Source organism: Acomys minous (genome assembly GCF_964271855.1).
Source record: "Acomys minous genome assembly, chromosome: 8".
NCBI classification, from domain to species: domain Eukaryota; kingdom Metazoa; phylum Chordata; class Mammalia; order Rodentia; family Muridae; genus Acomys; species Acomys minous.
In genome coordinates this window covers 1,507,101-1,515,950 of record NC_140489.1, presented here as the reverse complement: position 1 = coordinate 1,515,950, position 8,850 = coordinate 1,507,101, and positions in this window count along the sequence as shown.

Sequence of the window (8,850 nt, the reverse complement as noted above, 5' to 3'; positions counted from 1 at the left end):
AATTTGATACTTAAGTGTATCTCCTTAATGATACTTAATCTCAAAAGAAAGACAACAGGAAGGCCATAGTCTACTTGAAATGAGGTCCCAAATACAACTGAAAGTGCAGGAATTCCCCCCTCAAAGTTGTAACAGTTTCAGTATTGCTGGAATCTTTGAATAGAGTTCAAGTCTAAAGTTTTGTCTTGGCTTCATAGCAAACTCTTAGCTTGATCTCTGTCTCTGTCTCTGTCTCTGTCTCTGTCTGTCTGTCTGTCTGTCTGTCTGTCTGTCTCTCTCTCTCTCTCTCTCTCTCTCTCTCTCTCTCTCTCTCTCTCTCCCTCCCTCCCTCCCTCCCTCCCTCACAGGGATTGAAATCTTATGCATGTGGCCAAGTGCCCTGCCACCAGACTATATTCCCACGTGGTCCTAAGCTTCTTTAATATGAAAGAAACTATGTTCTTACAAGCAACAAGGATTCAGAGTAAATATTCCTATGCCATAAAGGAAGAACAAAAGAAACAGCAAGGAAGGATGAGAAGAAAGCAAGACTGAAACCCAGCAGGGAATACATTTAATCCTGTAGCCTCCTGTCTAGTATCCAGAGCAGATACAGGTATGATGTGAACTTCCAAGGGCCCAGGAAGGCCTGCAGTGTGAGGCCTGGCCAGTTGCAGCCCACATAGTCTCTCTCTTGGGTGGTCCCGCTCATGTCTGCAGCTTTCCTTGGCAGATAGCACATCTTCCTGAAACATAATTTCTTAGGGTCCTCATCACACCATCAGCTTCATTCTCTCCACATCATACATTCAGTGGCTGTCTGCCCTGCAGGGGATCTGCCCATGCTGCATATTGTCTCATTCCCAGGATTTCCTTTGAGACCTGGGTGGAAGCCTCCATAACTCTTGCATTTATTGTACAGGCAAACCCAGACTCATGGATGACATCAAAGTCTTCGCCTTAAGCCAGGCTCTCTTTGAATGTGGTTTTGGCAGCTTCTGCGTATCTGAGAGGCTGAATGTGGTGAAATCCTGGCAAAATAATTCCGTTAGCCAACCCCATAGCCGCTATGCCTTAGGATTTCTGTTGCTGAGAAGAGACACCATGACTATGACAACTCTTATAAGGAAACATTTAGTTGGTGCTGGCTTGCAGGTCAGAGGTTTAGCCCATTATTATCATGGTGGGAAACATGGTGCTGGAGAAGTGGCTAAGAGTTCTGTATCTGGATCAGCAGGAAGAGACAGAGAGCTACTGGGCCCGGCTTGAGCATATGCGGACACACATCCTCCAACAAGGCCACACCTCCTAATAGCGCCACCCACTAACGGCCTTGGAGCTATTCAAACCACCACAAGCAGTGTGCCATGGCAAAAGTCTTTCTAAGGGAAAGTCAGTTACATTTCTATTTACTTCGACCTCTGATGACCAGCATCTTGGTGACTCCAGAAACAAGCTAAAGACATTGTTTTTATTATCCCTAATCAAAACAACCGGCTTCTTTCAATGGGTCCACTCTCACGGGAAACCACACCGTTCTTACTCCCAACGTCCCATGGACTTTTCTCCCTAAACTGAAAGTTTTACAAGTCTTCCCCCTCTGATGTGCTTTTTGCTGTCAATTCTCACTGTAAAGCTTAGAGAAACCAACCGAACCTGCCCAACATCCTCAGGACACGAGCAACACACACGTGCATTCTTTGCCAGAAGGTAGCATGCTTGTCTTCTAGTTGAACTCCTGGTAAAGTCCTCAGACCGAAGCCTCGTGAATGATCTTTACCCACGTTCTGACCTTCTGAGGTCTCCATAGAACTGTTACCCTGGCAACACTGTAGTGCTTTTCCAAAAAGTTACCAAATCCTTCCCAAAATCCATTTCCCACAGCTTCAGAATCACGTGGTGATGAGTGACAAAGCAACGCCTTCTTCTCTCGGTAGCCGGGTCTTATCCAGGCTTTTTGTTACCGCGGCAAGCATTTGGCAGAAGCAGGTTGAAGGAGCAAAGTGTCATTTTGTCTGCCACCTGGCTTTGTTACTTTTTAGGCCTGCAACAAGGCAGAGGTATTACAGAGAAAGGCTGTGAAATCAGCTGCTTCCTTTTTCGTCACAGACCCCCACTCTCCCAGATAGCACCTGCCACCTTCAGAGCTGGTCTGACCCCCTCAGTTACTGCTGCCGGGCCTTTCCTCTCTCAGGAGGGTGTTTTATGATCCCCTAGGCATTTCTCAATATGACTGCCTCATTTACAGTATATTTAATCCCCTAAAGGTATGTTTAGACTTTTTACTTTTAATTATTAGCCAGGCATGATGACATCTATTTGTAATTCCAGGACTCAGGAGTCTGAAGCAGGAGGATTATGAATTGAAGGCAAGCTTGAGTTAAAAGTAAGACTGTCTCAAAAAAAAAAAAACCTAAGTAAATACACAAGTAAAATAAGTAGTGTTATAATTAAAGTGTACCAACCTCGTGGTTTCTGTTGGTTCTCTTTCATGTTTAGAAAAATAAGGAATTTTCAGTTCCAATTGTTTTGTTTATTACTCACCACTCTTTAAAATACTTGCCCTAAGTATTTTATGATATTGGAGTCCTAGGCCAGAGTGCTCCTAAAAACCAAATGGAAAAATTAATAATGGAAAAACAGAATTTTGATCAGTATAGCTATTTTCAGAAGCCAAGGGGACTGGTGTTCATAGCCCTGTCTCTGGGGTGATAACAGAAGTGCCCCGATTATATGTGGCAGGCGAGGAAGGATAGGGGCAAGAGTCTGGCAATGTTATCAGTCTTGGTCAAACTAATCATGGTTGAACATGTGTAGTGGTCAGGCGGGGCTTTGTCTGTGGCTCAGAAGCTATTGCTGCTGCCAAGGAGAAAGTCTGGGCTCAAGATATTCTCACATCCCACCCTTTGTTTCTAGAATCCAAGAGACCCGAGGAGAGAATTATTCAGGGCAAAGGAGAAAGGCTGGAAATAGAGGCAGTGGTGCAAAGCTTTCCACCAACCAAGAGGGACGCTGGCTTTTGACAAAGGCAGGCTCCAGGTACATGTTCTACGTTTAATGCACATGTTTCATATAGCATACTGTCACAGGCCATGCAGAAAAGGCTGTGACAAGCAACTGGGCTACCTGGAAGTGACCCATCATTTTTGCATAGCTGACAATGGGTACACCCTGAAGAGCCATGGACCTTGGGGAATTTTGTCTCCAAATTGCTTCTTGCTACTGTTATGCCTTTTCATGTTTGTCATTGCTGTATCCCTCATATCTCTGGCATAGAATGGAGTTTCCTTCACTGCCTAGTGTTTCCTGGCTATTCACCCCCTCTGTTGGGCAGATTTCATGCATATCAATATGAAGATGCACTTTCATGAAATAATGCTGTTTAGATGAATTGATTTTATAATTCCTGATAATGATTTTATAGACTTTCTGATTTGACTCAAGTGACTTTAAGGACTCCCCCTCCCCCAGAATAGCAAAGGCTGCATGAGGGAGCTCTGCGAACCTTCATATGTCACAAGCACATAAATTGCACTAGGAAGAAGAACAGGTTGAGGTAAACTTGTGATCTGGAAAGGCATTCACTCTAGGTTAGATCCAGGGAAGAGATCACAAATCTCTGTGTGCACCGTGATTTTTAAAAGACCATAAACATGGATGGTTAGCTAATCCCAATACACGAGACTTCAAAAATGAGACGTAAGGTAGTCAACCCATTTCTTGGTAAGAATCGTGTTAACCTGTGACATAGAAAACTGTTGCTCTGGACTCATAATGAGCGTGTGAAATGGAAGACAGCTAAAAATATTGTTTTGAACTTATATGAATTTGTGGAGCTAAGAGACAGATAATGTTTAGTTAGGTGTGAGCCTTAATGGAAAGACATATAAACAAATATCCTGCTATAACTCCTCAAAACTTGTCAACCTTATTGACTATTGCTTTGAATGTTAAACGAACTTGTGGAGTGAAGTGATTTACATGATCTGAAGAGAAGTGTTTAGTTTAAAAAAGAAAAGAAATGTTAGAAATGATCAGTTAGGCATGAGTAACCAATAATCCTGCTGTAACTCCATCTTAGATAACGAATTTTGTGACAATTGCTTTTATGGCCATGATATAATTTTTCTTCTGCTGTAGAGAGCTTTGTTTTAGAGTTTATATAAGCCAAGGACAAAATTAAATAGTTGCTGGAGCCACTAGAATTTGCTCCTTCCATCCAATGTATGAATGTGTATCAGTCTGTCTATCTACACGTTTGTATGAATGTATGTATGTTTTCATGTATGTACGTATATATATATATGTATGTATGTATATGTGTGTGTATGAAGTTGTTTGAGCCTGTCTTTGCTTCATTTACAAAGTGTGTGTGTGTGTGTGTGTGTGTGTGTGTGTGTGTGTGTTTGTGTGCGTGTGTTCCCCTTCTTTTCTTTTGGCAGCCTATACCAGAAGCCGTCAGCTCTGGCTCCCTCCCCCTTTTCTTTTCCCTTTGAGTTTCTCTCCGTGATCAGTAGAAACAATCACTAGGACCTACCAGCTCCACTGGTTAAATAGTTAAAGAGAGCTTCAGGGTTTCTCTCTGCGATCAGCAGACATGCCAGACCCATCAACTCCCGCCAGAGCCACCAGCTCCGGCTATTAAAGAGTTACAAAGAAAGTTCAGAGTTTTCCTTCAGAAGTTGTCAGCTTCTGGTCCCGAGTCTCCAGTTTAAAAGTACCGATTAAGAAAGTTCAGAGATTTTTGCAAGTCACAGACAGTGCTGGACCCAAGAAACCAGGAGCCATCAGCTTTTGCCTTCTTTCCACAGACTCTGTGTCCCACCTCAGTTTAACCCTGCATGTCAAAGCTGGCTTTTGACAGCATACTTTCACATTATGTAGAGCATTATTGGTAATATTAGTGCTTTGCAACACTGAGCTCACATTTCTCCCTCCTACTATCAATGATATGTTTACGTGTTTTAGTTTTGCATATGCTGTCAATGCATTTTTAATTGGCCATTATCTTTTAGTGTGGTTAAAAATAAGAAAAAAGATTTTGGGTATGATGGTTTACACTTGTAATCTCAGAACTCAGGAAATGAGGAAAGACGCTAAGTCTACAGCCATCTTGGACCAGAAAGTGTGGCATGTTTAAGAACAAGGCATGAAGCCAGAAGGATGGTTCAGTGGTTTTCCAGAGGACCCTGGCTTGATCCCTACTGTCCTCATGGCAACTAACAGCCACTGAGAATTCCAATTCAAGGAGACCCTTCTGGCCTCTATGGGTACCAGGGATGCAGGCAAAACACCAAGGCACATAACATAAAACAAGACAAAAAGGTGACATGTTCTCTTTCATGTTGTGTTCTTCATTTCTTTATGAGATCCATGTTTTCACTGGTGTTATTCCTTCTGTCTTGAGTACTTTAAAGACATTTCTACTAATACATATCTGCTGGCAATGTATGCTCTAAAAACATATTTATCTTGGGCTAGTGAGAGGTCTTATCTGGCAAAAAAAAAAAAAAAAGTACTTGGTGCCAAACCTGACAGCCTGACTTAGAACCCTCAGACTCACATGGAGGGAGGAAGCTGTACTCTGGCCTCCACATTCCATAAATAACTACATGCAATACAAAGTTTGAACACCTTCCTGTGGTATGATAAATTTAAGTTGATTTACTATCTATCTCCAGTTCTTAGCACAAAGCTCTCAAAAGCCTTGGATTTCCTCGAGTGACAACAGTCTTTTGCTATTAATAATGAGCCCTTTTGTGTGTTAGTGAGATGACCTACGTGGGGGGTGGGGTTCCTACAAGGTAGAACCTTCCAACTACAACTGCTAACAGCCAAGAACGATGCCTGAAGATGAGCTGAACATAAAGCTATAGGAAGGGTGTGGCTCTAGCGAGCTCACTTGTGAATATGCTGTGCTCACCTTGTGAATGACCTTCTGGTTTTAGTCCCTGACATGGAATACTCTGCATGAGGTGGTCCATACCTGTAATCCCAGGTCTTGAACATAAAGGCAAGAGGATCAAAGAACAGGAAGAAAGATTATTAAGAGCAAGATTTGTTGAGCTTCTAGCTGCTGAAGCTGTGGCATGCCTTGATAGCATGGGAGCCCCGCCTGCAAACGCGTCCTCCATCCTGCATCCTTCCATCATCCCTTTGCTCCTGGGTTATCTGGCCCATTCCAGCAAGTTGGCAAAACCCAGCGGTGAAAGTGTAGGAGCCCCAACTTACAATGGCCACCTGTCCAAGAAAGAGGAAATAAGCACCTTGTGCTTGGGGGTCTAAGGGGTGGCAGAGTGTAGATCTTAGCCTTAAACAATGGCATCTGACGTCATGTCCAGATGCATGGTGTCAGATTGCAGCTAAATTTTTGGACACCCAGTTGGTGTGTGGGAAGAAAAGACTACACCCATCTAGTATTAGAAGCTGTCCTGAGAGTGGAGTGTCGCGAGACTGTAACGTGTCTCTCACCTTTTCCTTCTTTGACTTTAAATTAATTCCTTTGCATAAAAAGCGAGTTTTGCTGCAATATGCTCACACATGTATCAAGTTATACTGTGTTCGTACTCCTGATGCTCTGCCCTTCCCTACTCCTCCTCCCCTTCCTTCTTCAACAGGTGCCGTCTGCTTTCGGGTCACGTGTGTACATATGTCTGTTGAAAGCTACACTCTGTGTGGAGGGAACATGCAGCGTCTTCCCTCCCTATGACTCTTCCTGCCCCTCCCTCCTCCTTCCTGTCAGACCCTAACCCTTCATAGTCCCTCTTCTGCTTTCATGTTATGTATATATCATCTGAATTCCACATATGGGAGGAAATATGTGGTAGTGTCTGAGTCTGCCTTCTGTAGCTAAATATAATGATCTCCAAGTCTAGCCTAAGGATGAACTCTTTCTTAAAGATTACATATTTCACTGTTCTTCATGGCTGAATAGGATTCCATTATACATATATAATAGAATTCCATTATACATATATTATATATTCCATCATATATATAATAGAATTCCATTATATATCTTATATATATTCCATTATAGATATAATAGAATTCCATTATATATGTATATATATACACACATACATATATATGTCACTTTTTTTTATTCATCATCTGTTGAGGACAAATCAGGCCATTCCACATCTTGACTACTGTGGAAAGTGCAGGTGTGCAAGCATGTTTGCCACCTCTACACTTAAAGAAATTTCCACTAATAGAATCTAATTGCACAGGTTTCTATTTCAACATTTCAACATATACTCTTCTGTGCTTTGGCTTGCTTTGTCTTCTCGTCAGCTGTGTGAACCTGGCATGTCTAGATGCGTGCATTTTGTTTTCTTACCTTTTCAAAGAGTGTAACATTTACTTATTTACATGTGCACACGTGTGAACATTGCGGCATGTACATGGAGATCAGAGGACGATTTGCAGTGGTTGCTTCTCTCCTTTTACCATGATGGCTCCGGGACCTGAAGTCGGGTCCTCAGACTTGGTACCTGTAGTCACTGAGCCTCCTCACTCTCACCAGCCCTGTGTTATTTAGTTCTGTATCTCGTGTTTACTTGCCCAGGGGCTCATCTTAGGCTCTTGCTGTTTTGGAGAGGAGAGTCACTATCCTGCAGTGGTGACTCCTGGGCTGTCAGCTTGCACTGTGAGTGGGGAATACACCTGCAACTGGGTTCTTCTTTCTGGAGAGAATAACACGAAAGCCCATGAAGAAAATGCTGACATAGAAACATCAGGTGCCTTTGTGGGCTTCTCCTCAGAAGGTTGGTATCCCAGAAATTGAACAGGCACCAAAGCTGCCCCAGACCAATAGCTTTCAAAGTTCTTGCCTCTAGAATTCAAAGAATGAAATTCATGGGCCTCCGAGAATAAGCTTTAGGGAAAAGTTTAGCATAGATTCATAATTAAGAGAAAAGAGGAAGTGGCAGAGCCATGCCATTCAAGTTAGGCATTGTGATCAGCTGTGTGTTGCATGAGTCAGGACTCAGAAAGGTAGATAAACCCAGCAGAGCCTCACGATGGCTGATAGCGACTACAGGAGGCAGAGAGGATTCTGGGAAGGAAAAGTACATCATCCCATTAATGGAATCCTTATTATCCTATCTCTCTAGCATGGCTTAGAGTGAACTTGTCTTCCTGAGAGGTATTTCCTTGGACAGAAGATAGACCAGCATAGCTGTGTTAAATCATTTTTGTGTTTGCTATAGCCTCGCTTGTTAGGTCTCGATTCAGGTCAAAGAAACAGATTTCTCTAATGGGCCTCCACAGACTCCCCTCCCCCACCCCACTCCACCCTGCCCCGCCGCCCCACTGAGGCTACTGTAACAACTCCAGAAGAAAAACAAGGTATGTTATGAGTATCAAGATATTTTGGACAGAAAAATTATTCATCAAAAATGCAAAGCTCATTGAATTATTTAGTGACTATTAATTGAAAAGAAATGTGTCATTCTGTAAAATCACGGTGACTTGGCACAAGAATGTTGCTTCTCATGAGTCCTTTGTCTCCAGCCCTCAGTTTTATGTGCTCTTACGTTTAGTCAGTTCTCAAGTTTTCTGTGAATTCTTCTTTTTGTATATATTTCTGAGGCAGAGTTTTTCTACTTAGCTGAGGCTGGCCTTGAACTCGTTCCTACCCTGCCTCACAACAACTGGCAGGTGTTGTAACTACAGGTGTGAGTTCCCACAGATAGCTCAGCTCCTCTTACACTTGCTTGCTAGAGGCAGTGCCTGCTGGAGGTAGAGCTTTCGTCTCTGCTCTGGTGGGGGAGGGGGAGTGCGTTTTCTTGTATGATTATACATAATGCTAAATTAATATTTTATACAAGTAAGGGCTTATATATCAAGTTGCAGCTGTTTTTAACT